At 42.0% G+C, this 22,903-nt stretch overlaps 1 long non-coding RNA gene and 1 pseudogene across 1 annotated transcript; both read right to left on the bottom strand.

Annotated features, from left to right (window-relative positions):
• Positions 1-8,806: 8,806 nt before the first annotated feature.
• On the bottom strand, positions 8,807-22,848 carry Gm41425. Its single transcript, XR_875934.2, has 3 exons — positions 22,774-22,848; positions 9,828-9,874; positions 8,807-9,008 (listed from the first exon to the last, which is right to left on the bottom strand). It is a non-coding gene; the product is annotated as a predicted gene, 41425 (long non-coding RNA).
• Positions 14,075-14,552, bottom strand: Gm20082 (annotated as a pseudogene).
• Positions 22,849-22,903: the final 55 nt, after the last annotated feature.

Below are 22,903 nucleotides of genomic sequence, written 5' to 3'. Positions count from 1 at the left end.
ACCTTCAGTTCCTGAGGAAAATCCTAATGAGGGGCTGTGGAATATTTAATGGCTTTTTTTGGAAAAAAAAGGTAAACACAGCCTTGGAATTTCATAATGATCAGTGATGTTTATAAATGGCATATGATGTTGCTATTGTAACTAATTGCCTCTGGGGTTAAAGCCAGCGCACATGTGATATGCATGCACAGGAAAACCCTAGGAGACGTTCGTGGTTCTTAGCCCTGGATGCCATAGAAGCATGATTAGAGAACACGTGTTTATCCCTCAGAGAGACCACATTCCGAGGCTGTTTTCAGTGAGACAACATGCTTGTTTTGATACCTGGGTCCACTCACTACGTTTATGAAAAGTTGTGTTTACAAGACAGCGGGGCCAATTAGAATGTCTCAGAAGGACAGGCTACCGTGGCCACTATTGGGCCGCACCTGAAAGCTCTGTGTATTCAGAAACCCGCCAACCAGTGCGTACTTTTCAATTTTCCAGAAATGGAGAAAGGCAACATGACAGAACAACAAAGCATGAATATAGTGTGACATTTGAGAGCTGTTAAAGTTTAGCCCCTGTGACAGTCATTTGTGATCCTTTCATGACTGTTCCCACACACTGTGCCAATCTCAAGGACCTTTCCTAGCACCGTGGGTGGCAACAAAATGACTTAACCATGTAGGCCTAAAAGCAGCCACCAATAGAGAAAGTGTTCAAGCTCAACATAAAAATTAAACTAATTATATAAAATAATTTCCTAAACTATAAATTGAGTTAATCTATAATTTTATAGATGAAATGTACTCAAGATGAATGTGAACACTTCCCATGCCTTATTCCTGTGAGAAATACATCATTTTTAGCTCTTCTCAGCACACCTGCCAAAAGCCTTCTGGCTAGAATCCTTGAGACCCTCTCCTTGTCCTCAGCAATGTCACATATGGAACATATTGGAGGTTCCAATGACACCCAGTCTATGTGGACATTCTGGAAACCTTGGTATTTAAAAGTTCAGGAGCCTAGCAGTGTTGATATGTCTTAGAGTCACAGAGCACTGTCAGACTTGGAAGATCAGTCTGGTCACACCAACCAATCTCCCTGAGGTCCTGCTTGTGCATTTCACTCCATACAAGAACAGTTCTCTAGATGGGATACTCAAATATGTATAAATACTCTAAAAACATTTCCTGATAGCTCTAGGTAAAATGAAATATGAAATCAAGCTTGAAGAGAAGTAAAACTTCCTAGCATTCAAGAAGTGAAGGCAGGAGGATTATGGATTTGAAGCCAGCTTGAGCTACATATTGAGGCTATATATCAAGAAAAGAACGTTGTAATAAATGGCGGTTCGAATGAGAATGGTCCCAGAGGCTCATATGTTTGAATTCTTAATCCCCAGTTGGTGGAACTGTTTGGGGACTATTAAGAGGTGTGGCTTTGTTAGAAGGGGTGCATCACTACAGGCTAGCTTTGAGGTTTCAAAAGGCTGGGACCATTCCCAACATCTCTCCCTGTCTCCTACTTGCAGTTTAAGATGTGAGCTTTCAGCTATTCTTGCTGACATGCTTTTGCTCAATCATCGTGAACTTTAACCATTTGGAACCATACAGCCAATCATACTGTTTCTTTTGTAAGTTGCTTTGGTCAGACTGCTGCCAAGAAAGCAGGTGGGCTGACTGCACATCTTTCCCTCTCCTTCTGCTCCTCCAGATCCAATTCCCCAGTCCCACCCCCAGCTCAGCAGTAGAGCACCTGGTGCTGTCTCCCTTTTGTCTGTGACCTCATCCCCCATGGATCACAAAGATCTTCTCTTCCAAACTTCCAACTTATCCCATTATCCCACCTTCCAACAGCAGCAAGCATCCCCTCTAAACACAGAAGCTGAACAGACCAGGGAGTCAGGTAAGCTTACTGAAGACTTTCACCACTTCCTCTCCAAACTCAGTGCCCTAGCTACGTCCCTATTTCTGTCACAGAACACCTGTGACAGCCTTCCCTTCTCCCCTACCCATACCTCCTGTGGATCCCACAGACCTCATCCTCCTCCCCTCCCCACCCCCTTCTTCTCCTTCTTCCCGCCCGCCCTCCATACATTGCTTTATCTCAGCACCCAACTCTAGCATATATTCCACACTAAACCACAGGCAACCTCTGCCAGGGAAGTAGAGAAGCTGACTACAGATCTTCACTTCTTCTGTTTCTCCTGATCCAATCCCCCAGGATCATGTCTGGCTCTCCAGCAGACCTTCTGGGGTAAGCTCCTTTCACTCTCTGTCCCCATTCAAGGGAACACTGGTGAAACACTCGTTTTCCTCCCTCCTGTGGACCCCCTCAAGTCCCAACCCATCCCCATACATACCTAAGTGTCAGCTCCCAGTACCCACAGACACATTTTGCCTGGTACCACCAGTGGCCACATCTATCACATCAACAGAAAATCTATAGACAGCACACTCCAAAAAATCATTGAAGAAACAAACCAAGGAACCCAAAACCCTCTGAGGAAAAACAAAACCAGATCTCATCACTAGAACTGTAAACTCCCTAATGCCAGAGGCCTAGATGCCAGCATGAAAATGTCTCCATTAGAGCACAACAAACCTAACACAGTGAGTGCTGTATATCCCTACATAGGTTAAGCACAAGGAAAAGATCTTAAAAAACAGCCTTTGTGAATATGATAGAGCTCATTTTTAAAAGAAATGAATAAATTCCATAAATCTAGGAAAACACAAATAGTGGAAGGAAATGAGTTTTTACTGTTCAAGACCTGAACATGGAAATAGTATCAATAAAGAAAACACAAACTCAGGGAATTTTAGAGAAATTGTGTCCTATAAATTTGGGTATATTGTGTATTCATTCCTAGTCTAGACTGTCTTAAATTGATTTCTATTCATTTAAAAATGATTTATATAGGAATTAGGAATTTGATCAAAAACAACAGAAGCAAGCTTCACAAACAGAATACAACAGATGGAAGAGAGAATCATAGGTATTAAAGATATGATAGAAGAAATGGATATATCATCAAAGAACATATTAAATCTAAAAAACTCCTGGTACAAAAGATCCAGGAAATCTAGGACACTATAAAAAGACAAAAATCTAAGAATAGAGGAGAGAAAAGAAACCCAGATCAAAATCCCAGAAAAATATTTTCAACAAAATCATAGAAGAAAAATTCCCTAACATTAAGGAGATGCCTATAAAAGTACAAGAGGTATGCAGAACACCAAACAGATTGGACCAGAAAAGAAATCTCCACAGGACATAATAATCAAAACCCTAACTGTACAAACCAAGAAAAAAGAATATTCATATTTATTTTACAAAATAAAAGTAAATAAATCATTTTGAATTAATAGAAATCAATTTAAGACATTCTAGACTAGGAATGAATACACAATATGCCCAAATTTATGGGACACAATGAAAGCAGTTCTAAGATGCAAGTGCATACATTAATAAACTTGGAGAGATCTCATACAAGCAATTTAACAGCTCAACTGAAAACTCTAGAACTCACAGAAGAAATTACACTCAAAAGGAATATACAGCAAGAAATAATCAAACTTGAGACTGAAATCAATAAAATAGAAACTGAACTACAATATAAAGAATCAATGAAGAAATATTTGGTTCTTGAGGAAATCAATAAGATAAACAAACCTATATCCAAATTAGCTAAAAGGTAGAGAGATAATATCCAAATTAATAACATTAGAAATGAAAAAGGAAATATAACAACAAATACTGAGGAAATTCAGAAAATCATAAGTATATCCATTAAAAAATCTATACTTCACCAAATTGGAAAATCTAAAAGAAATAGATAGTTTTCTCCATAGGTAATTTAGTTTACTAAAGTTAAATCAAGATCAGATAAGTCTTTTAAACAGACCTATAACCCCCAGTGAATGAAATAGAAGCATTTATTCAACATCTCCCAACCAAAGAGAGAGAGAATTACAGACTGATTTCCCTATTAAAATAGATGCAAAAATAATAAAATGCTTGAACACTGAATCTAAAAACACATGAAAAGATCATCCACCATGATTAAGTAGACTTCATTCCAGAGATGCAGGGATGTTTCAACATAAATCAATAAATGTCATATACCATATAGACAAACTGAAAGAGAAAAAACCCCACAGAATTATCTCATTAGATGAAGAAAAAGCCTTTGACAAAACCCAACACTCCTTCATGGAAAAAAAAAAAAATCCTGAAGAGATTAAGGTTACAACCGACTTATCTAAGCACAGTAAAGGCAGTTTACAGCAAGCCCATAGAGACATCAACTTAATGGAAAGAAACTCAGGACAATTCCACAAAAATCAAGAATAAGATAGGCTGTTCACTTCTCCATATACATTCAATATAGGATTTAAAATTCTACCATCCACTAGAGGGCTACTATCCAAAATATATCAAGAACTCAAGAAACTAGATATCTAAAAACTGAATAATCCAATAAAAAATGTGTACAGATCTAAACAGACAATTTTCCAGAGAAGAAACTCGGAATGTCTGCAAAACATTTATTCAACATCCTTAGCCATCAGGGAAATGTAAATCAAATTACTCTGAAATTCCACCTTACACCTGTCAGAATGGCTGAGATCAATAATACAAGTGACAGCTCATGCTAGCCAGGATGTAGAGTAAAGGGAACAGTCCTCCATTGCTGATGGGAGTGCAAACTTGTACAACTGCTATGGGAATCAGTTCTTAGAAAAATGGGAGTCAATCTACCTAAAGACCCAACTCTACCGCTCTTGGGCATATACCGAAAGGACGCTTGCACCACAAAACACTTGCTCAACTATGCTCACTGCTGCTTGATTCACAATAACTAGAAATTGGAAAGAACATAGATGTCCCTTAGAAGATTAGATAAAGAAAAAGTGGTTCATTTACACAAAAGTATTATTCAACTGTTTAAAAATCAAGGCCATGAAATTTGTAGGCAAATGGAAGAAACAAGGAAAGAAACCATCCGGAACCAGGTAACCCAGATCTAGAATAGTTATGGTAAGTATTGGTTTATATGTGGATATTACCTGGTGAGAAAATGATAAGCAAGCTACAATCTATAAACCTAGAGCAGTTAGGTATAAAGGATGGGAATGGGGTGACACATAGGTCTCCTTGGGAGGGGAAAATAGATTTTGTGGGTCTGAACCAGGTCCTCTTTATATATATTATGGCTTTCAGTTTAGTATTCTTATGAATTCCTGTGTGAAGAAGGTGGTTTCTGATTCTTATACCTTCCCTTGGGCGCTTTTACTTGTTTGCTTGCCTTGTACTGGATCAGGAGGATCAGGTGCTGAGGGGAGAGCTGAGGGGAGATGGTGTTGAGGCAGGGGGGGTGGGGAATACAGGGGGAAACATAGAACCGAGGGGCATTTGAGCATGATGGAAACCTAGTACAGTGGAAACATCCTAAAATACATGAAAGTGATCCAAATGAAATCACCAAATAACTAGGGAGACAGAGTCCCCACTGGTCATCTCTTGTCACCAAAAAAGCTTCCAGTACTGGAACTGGGTTACATCCAATTAAGTTCTTAGCCAAAAGAGTCCTATAGAAATCTTCAGACAGCCCAGGTTGATGCCAAGACAAACTAACAGCAAGGCCTCATTGCTGAAGACAACACCTACTCAACTCATTGAACATGGAGAGGTTAAGCTGGTACCTTCAAAGAACCTTCACCTGTATGTTTTAGGGTCTGTGACACGAACACATACTCTGCAGGCTACCAAAAGATAAACATGCCAACTCAGCCACACACCTTACTTCTACAATACTGTCCTGCTGCAAATATGCTAGGGCAATAGTGGCTCAAAGCTTGCGTGAATAGCCAACCAATGTCTGATTTGACTTAAGGCCCGCTCCATGAAATGGAATCTACACTTAGCTCCGATGACCAAGAAGTAGAACTAAACGGCCCAGACACCTAGAGTAAAAGCAAATACTACTGGTCTTTAAAAATAGGTAGTGAATTGACTCCCAATATCTCTATACTTATAGATCAAGGCCTTCTATTCAGCTATCATCAGACAGGTTTTCTCCGCAGCAGATAGGAACAAATACAGAGATCCATAACCAAATATCTCTCTCACACACACACACAGAGATAGACAGACAGACAGACAGACAGACAGACACAGACAGACACAGACACAGAGAGACAGAGAGAGACAGAGACACAGAGAGACAGGGACAGAGACAGACAGAGTACAGAGAAACAGAGAGAGATCTTGAAACCCTCATATCTAAATGGGATGTCTCTGAAATACCTCCCCTTAAAGCTCAGGGAACATGAAGGAAAATGAGGCAGAAAAAAAGTTAAGAGCCAGAGGAGATGGCGAATACCAGGAAAACAAGGCCCTCTAAATCAACTAAGTAAAGGTCCTATGAACTCACAGAGACTGAGCAACAGGACAGGGCATACATGGGTCTTCACCAGGTCCTCTTCATATATAATATAGCTTTCAGTTAGTGTACTTTTGGGATTTCTGAGTGTGTGACCAACATAGTTTCTGATTCATGTGCCTTCTCTTGGGCTCTTTCCCTTCTGCTGTTTTGCCTTGTCCGACTTTAATGAGATGGAGTTTGTTTTACCATATTTTATTTTGTTATGTTTTGCTTTTATCTCTTAGAAGTCTGTTCTTTCCTAAAGGACCAAGATGGGAGGAGTAGATGGGATGTGAGGGGGGCTGGAAGGAGTAGAGGGAGGGAAAAAAGTGTAATCAGGATATATTGTATGTATAAAGAATCTATTCAAAAGGTAAAGAAAGAAAATTTTTTTAAAAAGTCAGTGTTCTGTCAAAGCAATAGAAAACTAAGACATAATAGGTAAAAAATTCTGCATATACTCCTGTGTGGAGAACTTAACTGGCTGCACATGCAGATGAGAAGGCAGAGCTGTCTGACCCATTGGCTCTTATGCCCCCGCTGTCTGACCCATTGGATCTTGTGCCCCTGCTGTCTGACCTACTGGATCTTATGCCCCCAGGAACCATTTTCATACTTTTACATTCCTTTTCATATATTCATAAAGTGAGGTGTTATTAGAACCCATGCCTGAAACAGATTAAATTCTTTCTCTGAATGCAAAATAGAAATAGAAATATGATAGGAGCAATGTCACTGTCAGAGCGGGAAGCCCCAGGCTCTGGTGAAACCGTGATAGGGATAGTAACGTGCCTCGGTACTTAAAACTCTGTTGCCAAGTCTGTTGACCTGCAAATAGGTAGAAAGGGAAAATCAGCTCTACCAAGCTGCCCACTGTTTGTGTATGGGGAGCTCAGCTCCATGATCAATGGACCCATCCTCCATTTGACCATAAGTCTGTGTGAGATTCATGCATCTCGCAGATTAAACATGGACCTTTAAAATGTCATCCCACTTAAGTTAGCATGTAGGCCCAAAATCAAGGCAAAGAAATGAGAAGAAATTTCATGATCTCAATACAAGAAGGATGAGTCTATGTCTCATCATGCAGAGTGTAGTTATGGGGACCAAGCACTGTCATCTAGATCTTGCTTTGATCTCTCCTCAGCTCTGAGGCACATTTGTGGATGGAAACGATGTAAATGTAACTTTTATTCTCCTCTAAAAACTGCCATCTTGGAGCCTTACTGCCTTTGTCTGCTAGCTCAGGCCTAATCCTGGGAGCTTCTAGCCTCCAAACATTCTAATCTAGGCCTAGAAAGTGTTCATCCGCTGAGACTTGCTGCTGAATAAGCTCACCCTTTTTTGCTCTTTCTGATCTCTGGCTGACTGATTCAACTCAGCTGTTCTGACTCAATCTCCTCTCCAAGCTGACTGATGCAATCTGGCCTCTCCCTCTCCCTATCTTCCTCTTCCCCATCTCCCCCCCCCCCCCCCCCGCCTTTCTCCTTCCCTCTCCCTCTCCATCTCCCCCTCTACCTCTTCCTCCTTCCCCTCCTCCTCTCCCTGCCTCCCCTGAATTGCTCTGCTTGCCCTCATACTAACTTTAGCAATAGGTTCTAATTTTCTAGCTCCTTATTCTCTGGCCCATTCTGTCTTCACCTGTGACTAGCTTGTTCTCTCTCTACAGCTCGTCTCTCTATGACTGTCCAGGTAAAGCTGCCTCCCCTCTTTTCTTTTTCTCCTTTTTTTTTTCTGCACTGCTCTCTCCTAAGTAGCCTTTTTCCTCTTTCATGATGGATTTGAAATCTGGGACAAACACCCAAGTTGTTACAAACAAAGACTGTTCTTGGGAACGCACAAAAAGGCAGTAGGTGTCTGAGCAGGGTCCTTTCTGTAAAGAGCATTCCAGTCGTAGGTAGTGGCAGCATCTGGACTATCTAGAGTCATCAGTCTAGAGTGCTTTGCTAATTGGTATAAAGGGGAAGGTTCAGAAAATGTAAGTCCTTGCCAGGCTAACTGCTTTGATAAAAGTAATTTTAAGTTTCTCACAATTGCGTTTGGCTTCTTTATTCAGAGCATTAACTCAATTTGTCAGATTTGTACCCCAAGCACTTTTACCCACTGATCTGGCTCCCAAACACCCCACATTATTTTGTTGCATTTTTTGAATGAATTGTAAAACTGACTATTGGCACTTAGCATATTCAATATTGAAAAAGAGCAAAGCCATGTATTGGTGAAGAGTCCACTGATCAATGTGTGGAGAATGTAATAGCTGTAATATGCCCTAAAAGAGAACATTTCTTTTTTTCTAGAGATTTTTTATTAATAATTATTATATTTATTAACATCACAAATGTTGCTCCCCTCCTGGTCCCCTCTTGAGTTCTTTCCCCCACCCATCCTCCTCTTCACCTCTGAGAGGGTGCCCTCTCCCCTCATTCTCTTCACCCTGGGGCATCAAGTCTCTGCAGGATTAAGGGAATCCTCTCCTGCTCCCAGACCCAGACTGTCAGCAAGTTCTTGCAGAGGCACATGGGTGGCATGAAGATCTGATAGACCAGCCACTAGAGGGCACAGAAGTTACTGGTTCACAGATGGAAGCAGCTATCTAGAAGAAGAAAAAAGACATGATGGAACAACTATGGTAAATGGATACCAAATTATCTGGACACAGGCCCTGCCAGAGGACACATCGACCCAAAAGGCAGAACTGATTGCACTCACTAAGGCCTTGAAATTAGGAAAAAGAAAAAGACTCAACATCTACACAGATAGCAGGTATGCTTTTGCCATACCCCCCGTCCATGGGTCCATATATCAACAGAGGGGTCTACTGACGTTAGGAGGAAAAGAAATTAAGAACAAAGAGCAAATACTGGCTCTACTGAGGCCCCTCTATGACCCTGCCAAGGTAAGCATCATCCACTGTCCTAGTCACCAGAAGAGTCATACCGTGATAGCAGGGGCAACAACATGGCAGACCGAGAGGCATGAGCAGTTGCAGTCATGGCCCTGCTGGTGCTCCTGACAATGGAGCCTGAAAATCCCATCCCCTATTTTACCTACACAGCAGAGGACTTAGCCCTCATTTCCAAAGATTCCAGTAACCAGTTCAACAAAAATAAAAGACTGTGGTACACCTCTGGGAAAAGAAAATTCTGCCACAAAGACAAGCAGAGGCTACGATCAAACAGATGCACCAGTGGACTCATTTAGGGGTAAGCAAGCTCATCCAGACATTCTCCAAGGCTAAGTACCATGTACCAGGGTTAAAACACCTTGTGGAGCAGGTGGTGCACAAGTGTGTGCCCTGCCAAAATGTCAATGTCTGTCGCACTACGGTGGATCCAGGAAAGAGGTACCAGGGAGACAGACCTGGCATCTACTGGCAGGTAGACTTTAATGAGGAAAATACGGGAATAAATACCTTCTGGCTTTTGTGGATATGTTCTTGAGATGGGTAGAAGCCTTTCCCTGTAAAAAATGTGACTGCTCAGTTGGTTGTTAAGAAGATTATTGAAGAAAAATTTCCAGGGTTCAGAGTGCCAAAAGCAATAGTGTCAGATAATGACCCCACCTTTGTTGCCCAGGTAAGTCAGGGGAGACCAAGTATTTAGAGGTCGAATAGAAATTACAATGTGTGTGCAGACCTCAGGACAGGTAGAAAGAATGAATAGAACCCTAAAAGAAAACTTGACAAAATTAACCATGGAGACTAGCACAAACTGGGTGGTGCTCCTTCCCCTTTCCCTATTTAGAACTAAAAATACTCTCTGTTGATTCAGTCTTACTCCTTTGAGATCCTTTATGAGGCTACTACACCCATCACTGTCTTAAATGATGTGACTGAACCCACATGTTGTAATAATGATCTGTATGCTAAATTAAAGGCTTGCAGGTGGTGCAGAAAGAAGTCTGGTCACAACTGACTGCAGCAAACGAGCCAGGTACCCCACATCTCACCAGTTCCAGGTCAGAGATCTGATCTACGTGCACCTGCATCATGCCCAGACCCTCGAGCCTCGCTGGAAGGGTCCCTACCTAGTCCTGTTTACTACCCCTTCTTATCCTGTTTCTGTTCTTAACCTTTGGCCCATGCATCCTTAATTGCTTAAATACAGTACAAGTTTTGATGCTCAGACAACAATATCAGTGGCTGTAACAAAGTGGGACATCATTTCAGGATTGAAATGTACCAGAGGAAAAGCCGGGAGTATAGAATCCAAAATAAGTTTAAGACCATCTAGCCCCTTCCCCTATGAGGGGACTTTCAGAAACATAGTGGTCAAAATGACTAAGTCTACAGCTGCCAAAACAAAATGAACTGTTCTCAGAAAAATAACCATAACAAGATTAGCAGTTCCCAGAGAAATTCCCCTGCCCCCCCCCCCCCCAATGAATTCTGAGAAAAACAATAAACCGTCCTGGCCTTGCTAGAATTCCCTGTGACATTAATAGCTGTGATGTTAATAGCTGACCCATAAGTTCAAAATGTACTGCTGCTTTGCTGATAACCCACCATAAGGGCAGGCAAAGTGAGTCACTAGGCCAAAGGTATTCACTCTATGCAACCAGCCAATGCCTGAAAAGGTTTCTTGCTACACCAATGAGAATAAGCCAGCTAGCCCTGTTGCCTAAATCTGCCCCTTACAAGGTATAAAAAGTATGTTCTTTGTTTGTTCTGGGTCTCTCCTCTGGCCTGTGTGCTGAGAGGGGGGTCCCCAACATGTTGGATCAATAAAAATCATCATGCAGTTTGCAGCAATGGTGGTTTCTGTGGTCTTTATGAGTGAGGGTCTTTTGACGGACTCCAACAGGGCCACCCACTTATCAGTCAGGATCTTTTAATCATGTGTACTCTTTACCAAGGAATGCACTTTTTGGAGTTATTCCAGCACAAAGCTTTGGTATTGACGTCTCTAGCTGATCTTTTGCCAAGGCATGTTTGTGTTATAGTTAGCTATTTTTGAAGCCCTGACATGTTACATCTGAAGCATGACCACAGGGCTACCAAATTCTTAACAGTTGGTGAGCATCTCCAACTGTGTTACAGTGTCAGAAGCCAACATCCAACACCCTGTTACAGCTCTTTTTTGGGGGAGGAGGGAACCCAGGAAAGTTGAATATTTGTCCAAGGCTGCAAAGGCTGCAAATGCATAGAATGGCTTAGAGCAATGTCTGCCTTGGCAGCCCAGGGCTGTCAATTTTAATAATCTCCTTCCTCTAAAGAGGCCCTAGTTACTGCCACATTCATTCTATAACTTCACAAAAGCATTTGCTTTGTTTCTGAAAAATTTACCAAGTAAGTATGCCACTGACCTGAGAATGCTTCTAAGATTCTGGGCAATATTCTTTTCCATCTGTGGTTGTGTTAGTAATACCAGTTAATTAAGCTCTCAGCTTCATGTTCCTGATATACAAACTAGGAATGCTACAGTAAATATCTTCTAAGGCTTCTATCCCCGCCCAGGTATTCTTTTGAGCATCCCAAACTCTCTAGACAACTGGTCAGTTAGCCAGGCAGCACAACTGTGAATATCATGAGAGTGGACCTGGCCAACAAAGCACCCAGGAGTGGAAATCTCCCCTTCAGTTCATCAAGATGAGTTCCCCTTCTCTGCTGTGAGGCAACTTGAACTGCTGATGCACAGGGGTGCTTCTCTGACGTGGCCTGGCCAGCTCTGAGTTGGGCCAATTCCATGCATTTTCAGATACTAAAGGACATGGGAGCAGAATTACACCAGCAGACAACTATTCTGACAGTGATGCACAAATCAATAGTCATCTACTCCTGAAATCAACTTTATAAAGAGACACCCATGTTATCATATGACATTGGAACCTGGGATTGGCCTCTAGACTGTGCTAACATGAGTAGTGTAGGAAGGAGGCAAGGAAAAGCCAAACAACCTAGGGTCACAAGGTGACAGGGTTTTGATTGGTGGGAACAAAACAGGTATTTTCTGGGAGTGGCAAATGAGAAGGAGATCCCAAGGAATATCCTGCTGCCAAGCCCAAAGGAAAATATTTACAGCAGCAGCCAGAAGTCAATTAGAACTGTTCTATCTAGCTACCCAAAATAGCTTGAGCCAGATCTGACCACCAGGCAGCACTTCTTACACCTGTACATGAGTTCATTGTGATATTTTCCTTTATAAGCCTGCCCTGAACATTTTTCAGGGTTATAGTTTCAGCCCCAAAGACTGATCGTTCAGTATTGGGGTGTGTATTCAACAAACCATCCCTGTCTGAGATCAGTGTTTGTGTGGACTATGGAGAGACTCGGAGGTCCCAACATTTACTAGTTCTCAGTTTTCTTCCCCACTAAGGATAGATGAGGACAAACGTGTTTAAATTACCAATCATACTAGATTGCCTCTAAACCAGTTTCTGATCAGTTACTGAGTTCATTTCCCACGTCCATCACCACTTGAAAGCGTTTAGCTCTAAATAGTCTCAAGAATTCCCTTCCCTCCCAAGGCTCAGCAATAACAAGCCTGTGTCTCTCTCAAGAATGCGGATAAAAGAGCCTCTATCCGATGTGTGATGAGATAGTGTGACCTCCTAGTTAGCACATGGACGGCTCACTTTTGGGTCCCACTCTGGTTCTACAACAGCCACTGATTTCCTGCAAAAGGATTGGCAGCTTCCATCAGAGGCTGGAGATGTCACAGGATTAGAAACATATCCAAATGAAGATCTCTCCCACAAGAGCACAGGATTATCATAAAGAGAACAGCCCCAGCTTGTTAGGAAAACAACTCTTGGGATATCCTGGACTTGTCCAGGCTCTCTCCTCACATTTTGTTTGTTTGTTTATTTGTTTCTGCACGGGAGATTAAAGGGTTTTGTTTTGTTTTTAATAGCAAGAGAAGTGCCCTTCATTGGCTTCACATGCGAGTGAGATCTAAGCAAAAGAGTCCGTGTGAAATCCTGTTTCTCTCTCCGTTTCATGTGACCTCACCTTGTCTTGACTTGGCTTCTTGTCTTCCTCCAGAGTCATACAGTATTTAGGCTGCTGAAACAGAATCCATAAGATGCTAAGCTTACAAACAAAAGATATTTTATTTTATAGTGATGGAGTCTAGGTACCAAATGAGAATTCCAGAGGATCTGGTGTTTGTTGAGGGCCCACACTGGCTCACAAATGTGTCTTCTCACTGCTAACAGATGAAGCCAAAGCAGGAGATACAATTATTTTTGTGGGTGCATTTATCTAATTATTGATGACTTTTCCATGTAAATGACTCTGCTTTAGCACACAGTCTCCACTGAGCTGTGGTTTAAACACAATCATTTTGGAGGAGAGAGATGTAAGCCAAAGCTTCTGATGACCTTACTTCTCCTTAATGTCCCCAGAGGAAGGAGCACTAATTCTAGAGTCTGTTGGTTCATTGTATCTCTCCATTGCTTCTGTTTACAGTCTCATCGCCCGATTTAACAAAATGTAGAATATTCCAGAGGGTCATTTACTTAGAACACTGATTCCAGATCTACCCCATTCCTTTGTCCAGCCATGTTCTTCTCACTGGGCTCACAGGACAATAGCAAACTGTGAAGCTCACTGAGCACATTCTTGAAATTGTTCCCAGAAAGCTTGACTTTTCCTTTTCTTCTTCATCTTCTCCTTCTCCTTCTTTCTTCTTCTTCTCCTCCTCCTCCTCCTCCTTCTTCTTTTTCAAAAGGAGCTCTGGCAAAGTTTTATTAAAGGAAAACTTCCTTGTTTACTTCTCACCAGTCTGTTCTGGCATGCTTCTAATAATATCAGAATCACCTGGGTCAATGATAGCCAGTGTACATACTCTGTAGTGTTTTCCACTCGCTGTGCCCAGTTCAATATTATTGCCACTGTAGTGATAGACACCAGTTTTAGCCATCATGGCATAGTACTATTTCAGATTTCCTGGGCAGTTGTTGGCAAGGATAACCAACTTCACTTTGCCTTGTCTGATCATCTTCAGAGTCTGTTTATACCCCACCATGTACTTTCCACTTTGCATAACAAGCCTAAAGTTGATCGACTCCAGAGACTTTTTCGTCTTTTTTTCCACCACCATCTTCCTGCCTTAGGTGCGGGCCAACCCCCAACCAAGATCAGCTGCCAAGATGGCCAGGGAGCAAGAAGAGATCCTTTCCTCTTCTTCTTCTTTTTTTTTTTGGGGGGGGGTTCTTTTTTCCTATTTATTTATTTTTTATTAGATATTTTCTTTATATACATTTCAAATGTTATCCCGTAAGTTCCCTATACCCTCCCCTTGCCCTGCTCCCCTACCCACCCATTCCCACTTCTTGGCCCTGGCATTCCCCTTGGCCAGTACTGAGGCATATAAAATTTGCAATACCAAGGGGCCCCTATTCCCAGTGATGGCTGACTAGGCCATCTTCTTCTACATATGCTACATATGCAGCTCTGGGGGTACTGGTTAGTTCATATTGTTGTTCCACCTATAAGGTTGCAGATCCCTTCAGCTCCTTGCCAACTGGTAATAAGAACACATGCTCCACTATGTTCATAGCAGCCTTATTTATAATAGCCAAAAGCTGGAAAGAACCCAGATGTCCCTCAACAGAAGAATGGATACAGAAAATGTGGTACATTTACACAATAGCTGAGTACTACTCAGCTATTAAAAACAATGGATTTATGAAATTCTTGGACAAATGGATGTATCTGGAGGATATCATCCTTAGTGAGGTAACCCAATCACAAAAGAAGTCATTAGATAAGCACTCACTGATAAGTAGATATTAGCCCAGAAACATAGAACACCCAAGATACAATTTGCAAAACACAAGAAAATCAAGAAGAGGGAAGACCAATGGGTGGATACTTCATTCCTCCTTAGAATAGGGAACAAAATACCCATGAAAGGTGTCACAGAGACAAAGTTTGGAGCTAAGATGAAAGGAAGGACTATCCAGAGACTACCCCACCCGGGGATCCATCCCATAATCAGCCACCAAACCCAGACACTATTGCATATGCCTTTCCTCTTCTTATTTCTCCTCCTCCTCCATGCATTTGCAGATGATGTGTATAAAGGATAATCACTATGCAAATGTGAATTTGGGCACATGGGCCAGCTAAGCTATTGATTAATGGTAGTCATTCCCTTAACCTCAGGTTGAGATTGTCCCTGCGCATGAGGCGTTTGGGATGTCACATATACCCTTCAGTTGTATTGATGACATTGAGAAGGAATCAAACATAGTATCTTTGTGGAATCCCTGAGGTCTATTATTCCCACAGCTGAATCTTCCTTCTCCATTTTGAAGTCTATGATTCATTTCACGGGCTGCTTAGGGGAGCATTATGGACATATTGGGAACATGAAAAAATGCCAAGATCTAAATGTAGGCTGTACACCATAGAAATGTGCCCAATTTGTTGTTTGTCTATGGGACTCAGGTGTTAGTCTGATCAGGAGCAGAGCTCTTTGTACCTTTTCATCTCCCTGGAATGAGGAATTCAGATGGAGCAGATACAGAAGTGACTTCTAAAGGAAGAGGTCATGACTCTGTTCTTTAAGCTGACATTAGTGAGAAAAAATAGATACTGGCATGTTATCATTTTTTTTATGGTCCAGATAAAGAACTAACACAGAGGTGTAGCTCACCTAGTACTTAAATTACTCTCTTAAAATGACATTCCATACATTTCAGTTCTGCGTGTTACGTCTTTTCTAAAAGTAAGTTTTCTTTAAAATTACACATACACAAAAAAAGAAAAGAAAAAAATTACACACACACACACACACACACACACACACCACACACACACATACACACACACACACACACACACACACACACACATACACACACACTGACTTTCTTAGAAAAAAACATAAGAATTTTTAATTCTTCAGTTCTGGAAAAAATGTAGATATGTCTTCTAGAATATAGGAAAAGCTAGATGGAGGATTTGTGGTTCTTGTACCAGTTGGCAATTATGGTGGGAGGTTATATTGTCATTTCGGCAAAGAATAGTCTAATCTAGAAAATGAGGTAGGTATTGCTTTTACTCATAATAATTTTGGAGCAGACTTCATAAGGAAAAAAACACCACTGACTTACCCTAATAAAAATGTATAAGTCACCTTTGGATAATATCTAGCTAAACATTTTATGGCATCAACAAACTTCTGAAAAAATGAGAATTAAATTGGAATTCTTATAACATGGATTTTGAGGGCCATGCTGTTCTTTTTTGTTGCTTGTTACTCTCAGAACTGAAACACAAGCTGGAGGAGGAGGGCAACCCTGTAGGAGGATCAGCAGTCTCAATTAATCTGGACCCCTGAGATCTCTCAAACGCTGGACCATCAAACAGGCAGCATACACCAGCTGATATGAGGCCCCCAACACACATACAGTAGAGGACTTCCAGGTCTGTGTTCATTCAAAGATGAAGCACCTAACCCTCAAGAGACTGGAGGCCCCAGGACGTTTAGAGGTCAGGTGGGGTGAGGGGTGGGGGCATCCACGTGGAGATAGAGTGGGGTGGGGAGGAGGTGTGGGACATGATGGATGGGGGTGGGGAATGGAATATGGAGTGTAAAAAATGAATTACAAATAAAATTAAATTAAAAAATATTAAAATAAAATAAAATAAAAATAAACAAACCAAATCAGGCAGAAGAAAAAGAGCCAAAGTAAAAGAACAAGAAACATGTATAGGTGTGCGTGCATGTGCATACACACACACACACACACACACACACACACACACACACACACAAACACACACACACACACACATTTGTACACAAGAATCCCATGGAAACACAAAACTAGAGAACATAATTTAAAAGTAACTTTTACATCTGTGCCAGGGGTCTCAGACCAACCCATGTTGGTTGGTGCCTTAGTCTCTGGGGGACTTGATGACAAGGGAGGGGGATGAAGGAAGGAGCACCCTCCCAGAGCCAAAGCAGGGGTGGGGTGGGTGAAGAACTCTAGGAGGGGAGAATGGGAGGGGAACAACATCTGGGATGTAAATAAATAAAATAATTAATTTTTAAAAAAGTAACTTTTAAGCCAGATGTGGTGGCACAGGCCTTTAATCCCAGCACTCGGGAGGCAGAGGTAGGCGGATTTCTGAGTTCGAGGCCAGCCTGGTCTACAGAGTGAGTTCCAGGACAGCCAGGGCTACACAGAGAAACCCTGTTTCGAAAAACCAAGAAGAAAAAAAAGTAACTTTTATTCTCCTCTAACTACTACACCTATTAATTTTTCTTTAAAAAATTAGACATGGGGAGATAAAGGAACAAAACTTAGAATAAGCATGGAAGAAACCAGGACTGTCAATCAGCATGCATAATTTATTCAAGGAAAGGAAGTGAATAGCACCTGGTCACTTGGAAATGCCAGAGTGAAAGTGCCACCAACCTGGTGACCTTTGCTATTCTGGTTAGAACCAACTTCTGCCCAACAGTAGAGAGAGGGAACTCCTTACTGAGAATTGTTTAGGCCCCAGACTTGGGATTTGTATCTCAATGAATACAACCCATCCCTATGAAAGAGCCGCATGTGGTTTGTATCCTTCACCAATAGAATCTATCCTCATGCTTATCCCTGATCCTACCTCAGGGCCCTAGCTCTAAGCTCTGTTTATCCAATAAAACCCATTCTTATTGTAAAGGGTACATTGCTACCTTGCTAGGAAGTCTCTATGTAGATACGAATAAAGCTTCTTTGTGGTAAATGTCACTTGGAAACCTCTTCACAAAGTTTTGCCATGCTTAAATGTATAAGAATAAACCATGAGGTCAGACTCTGAAGGTTTTGACCCATTGCCTGCAAAGATGGCAGCTTTCATTTCATTCCTCACCTCTCAGGAGTCATCGCCCCAGTGGCCCCGAGGCCTGCAGGACACCCAACAACTAGAAACAATCATTGAGTGAGGCAATCCAGACCCAGAAAGACAAATGTCACATCTCTCTCATTGGTTGCACCTAGCTCCAAATCTTTAGGTAAGAATAGTCTAAGTGATTGCAGAAAGCAGGGAGAGACCACTGTTGAAATAGGGAGATTAAGGAGAAACAGAGAGGGCAATAGCAGGGTACACATGATCTGATTGAGAAAATAAAAAAATGGGGGGTACTTTAGGGAAGTAGGGGTAACACAACAATAAGTACATCTGAAAGGTACCAGCAATCATACTATTATCGATTTATCTTTTAAAAACCTAAAATACATATAATATGTTTGAAAGTACACATACATAATTTAAATGAAATTTTCTCATCTGGACTGACAATGAGCCAAAGACCACCTAACAAAGACTTCCAATAACAAGATATGAAAATCCTTTTGAGCTATTGGTCAGGGATGTCCAAGACATTCTCCAAACCTTACAAGCTATCATATTACATTAGGCCGCCCTGCAGAGGCAGGAGGACACCATGCTGAAGACACCATGCACGTCAGACACAGGGCCCAGAGGCCCTTGAGCTGGAGCTGAACTGCATGCCTCTCCCCCGAAGACTAGCTTTCATGGTACCCGCAAGCACCAAGCAAGCTTCCTGAGGAGAGACGTGACGATAGTTGTAGCCAGCTATGATGTCTGCAAACCACAATGACCAACATGCACAACAGTGCTAAGGGCAGCAGTGGCATGCATACCTTGGCAGCTCTCTAGCTGGACTTACTCAACAAGAAGGAATTTATTCTTGATACTGGAAACCTAGCTAAGTATCCAGAGCTAGTGAAGTCGTGGATGCTAACCATCACCTAACTAACCTACCATAATCCCTAACAACAATCTAAACCCTTATAACCTCAGGTAAGTGTAGTCCTTACTCCTCAGGAAGAGAACTTTCCTTGGATCAACTGGAGACTTTATGGATGAGACTTGGGGTTACAGCTTGGATTAGAGTGAGCAACAGTGTTAGGTACACCATTAAGACTAGGCTTAGCGGGCTGGAGAGATGGCTCTGCCATTAAAGGCTAGGCTCACAACCAAAAATATAAGTCTAGGCTTAGTGCTAGGCTTAGTGCTGTGATCAGGCCCCAGGTTGTTTAAGGATAAGGATCCATTTAATGTCTGGGTTTAGGTTAGTATTAGGGCTATGGTTTAGATTATTAATTGGGTTAAAATTAGGGATAGTTTTAAGGACAGAGCTATTAAGAAAATGTGTGACACTGTGAGCTTGTGTGAGACTGTGTATGTATGAGTGTGAGTGGAATAGTAGTATGTTTGCATGTCATGATGTGTTTGTGTGATCATGTTTGTGTATTTCTATATAAGTATGGTTAGGTGCATGCTCAGGAATGCATAGAAATGACAGTGTACAGAGACAAATGCATAAGTATATTCAGTACAAGTGAGTGCCAGTGAATCAGCTGCACAATAATGTAAGGGGAAATTGTGACCACATGGAATAGAGTCTCTCTGTGTGTGTCCATGTGTGAATGTGTAGGAAACAATAGGTGTGAATGTGTGACTGTGGGTGAGAGAAGAAAAGTACTTAAGATTGTGTATGCTTACATGAGTGTATATATATTGTGTGTGTTTTGTGGTGTAAAAGTGTGTAACATCATGTTCAATTTACATTTTGTTGCTGTGATAGACATCATAATCAAAAGCAACTTGGGAAGGAAGGAGTGTTTATTTCAGCTTACAGTTCAGTCCACCGACAAGGGAAGCCAAAGGAGGTATGGAAAGTAGGACTGGAAAGCAGGAACCATGGGGAAAAGCTGCTTACTGGTTTGCTTCCTCTGACTTGTTTCTTTTGGTGTGCTCAGTTACCTTTTACAGTCCATACCCATATGTGCCTAAGAAGAGCATGACCCACAGTGGGTTGGGCCCTCTTTCATTAATAGAAATTAAGAAAACACCTTACACATATGACCACAGGCCAAACTGATAGAGGCAATTCCTCAATTGAGATTTCTACTCTGTTAATGTGTAAGTTTGAGTTAAGCTGAGAAAGACTAGTCAGCGAAGAGTGTATACGTATGTTCAAAGATGTATAAAGGTATTAGGGTGTTACTATGTGTGATGGTTTGTATATCCTTGGACCAGGGAGTGGCACCATCTGAAGGTGTGGCCTTGTTGGAATAGGTATAACCTGGTTGGAATGGTTGTGTCACTGTGGGTGTGGGTATAAGATCCTCACCCTAGTTGCCTGGAAGTCAGTCTTCCACTAGCCGCCTTTGGATGAAGACATAGAACTCTCAGCTCATCCTGCGCCATGCCTGCCTGGATACTGCCATGCTCCCACCTTGATGATAATGGACTGAACCTCTGAACCTGTAAGCCAGCCTCAATTAAATGTTGTTTTTTATAAGACTTGCCTTGGTCATGGTGTCTGTTCACAGCAGTAAAACCCTGACTAATACACTATGTGTATGTAAGGGCATGTTTACTTGCTTCAAGCATTTCTGTGTGAGGTTGTGTGTTTAACACACTGTGTGTGCAGTGTGAGCATGCAGGCATGTAAGCATTCAAGTGTGAGAATATATACTTGCATGCAACATGGTTGTGAATGTATATGACACTGAGTCACATGTGAGCATCTGAGAGTATAACAGTGTGAAAGAATACGTAACAATATGGGCCTTAGTTAGGGCTTCTATTCTTTTGATAAAACACCATGACCAAAATCAACTTGGGGAGAAAAGGGCTCATATTATCTCACAAGTTGTGATCCATCATCTGTGGAAATCAGGGCCTGAACTCAAGACAGAACACAAAGGTAGGAGCTGGTGCAAAGGCCATGGAGAAATGTTGCTGGCTTATTTCCCATTGCTAGCTTAACCTGCTCTGATATACCATCCGGGACCACATGCCCAGGTGCGGTACCAGCCATAGTCACCTGGGCATTCTGGTATCAGTCATCAATTAAAAAAAAGATGCACCCCAGGCTTGCCCACAGGCCATCTGATAGGGTCATTTTCTCAATGGAGGATCTTCCCAGATGACTCTATCTTGTGTCGTGTTGGCAAAACACTAGCCAAGACAGTGTGTGTGTGTGTGTGTGTGTGTGTGTGTGTGTGTGTGAGAGAGAGAGAGAGAGAGAGAGAGAGAGAGAGATTTTGTATGAGCATGTTGTGTGTACATAAATGTTTGAATTTTTAAGTGCGTATTAGTACAAGAGCCCTTTATTAAGGTCTCTAAGTCTGTGCAATTTAGTCCTCTGGACTTTCCTAAAGTTGAGGCCATGTATGATTATGTCAGAATTATATGAAAATGGCGGAGTGACTTATGTGAGGGTCCAATGACCCTACCTTGACCTTCCTTCTATGAATGGACACTGGCCATCCATGGACCTGAGGTGATATACTCCTACAAACAGGCAGAGCTGATGGCATGCAGGTAACAGTTGTCTGGCTAGGGAGATGATGCTGTGCCTCACTTCGATTTGCCTCCAGTTTGTACTCTTGGGCATTCTGACCAATAGGAGCTGGTTCCTGGAGCCATCAATCCTACAATAAACTAATGAGGCAGGGAGGCCCTACATTTACATCATGGCCACAGTTCTGCGAAAACCTGAGATATTCTGGAATCCTGCAAACAAGCACCTGATGTTCCACCCTGGGAAGCAGGTGCCAGATTAGATGCACATACATCCTGTAATGTCTGCTCCTGGAGCCAGACTCATTCCCCACAGCCCACACTGGCTCTTCACAGTCACCAGCAGCTTACTGTCACCATGGTCCTCACTGTGACAGACGCACCATTCAACATGGAAATGGTGTTTAGTCCTTAGATCTGGACCTTGGTGACTGGCCAAAGGTTCACCAAATATGAAGACCGGAAGTGCAGAACCAGGGAAGCTGTGTTCAGTATAAGGAAGAAAGAAGGAAGGCTGAGAACTGACTAGATGCTCTAAATTCTCCCCTTCCCGGTAATGAATACGTTTTCCCCTAAGAATGAAGACTATTCACCCAATATATTTTTATATTGAAAATATTTTTTCATACTCTATAATCTGATCATGATTTCCCTCCCTTACCTCCTCCCTGAACTTTGCCACTTCCCTACCTTCTCAAGTTCTCTCTCTCTCTCTCTCCCTCCTCTCTTTTCTAGCAAATAGGCACATTTAAAAAAAATCAAGCCAGAATAAAACAAATTGAAAAAATAAAAACACCAATCAACAAACATACACATACGGATACACACACATATGCAAAAGACTAGTAATGTAAAATGGACAAAGCATCAGGAGACAAAATATCTCCAAGAGTGCCCCCGCACAAATTTTAGATGCCCCTCCTGGTCCCCTTTCACTGTGTAGGCACTTCTGGACGGCTCCCCCGGTCCACTCTTTCCCGATGGCAGTGACAATCATGGTAACCGGCCAAACATTTGCAGTTCTCAACACACCGGCCAAGCTAACGTGTTGAGTTCAAAATGACCATCCTACCTATCTTCAGAAATAGACGCCGCTATCCAGACACACAACCCGGAAATAGCGTCATCAAGCTGCGCGTCAGGCCACACCCCTGCCTACTGGGAAAAGCGGCTCAACCTCCCGGGAAAAGCGCCTGCAAAAG

This window comes from Mus musculus, chromosome 16 (assembly GCF_000001635.26).
Source record: "Mus musculus strain C57BL/6J chromosome 16, GRCm38.p6 C57BL/6J".
Taxonomy (NCBI): Eukaryota; Metazoa; Chordata; class Mammalia; order Rodentia; family Muridae; genus Mus; species Mus musculus.
This window is presented reverse-complemented; position numbering and strand designations above follow the sequence as displayed.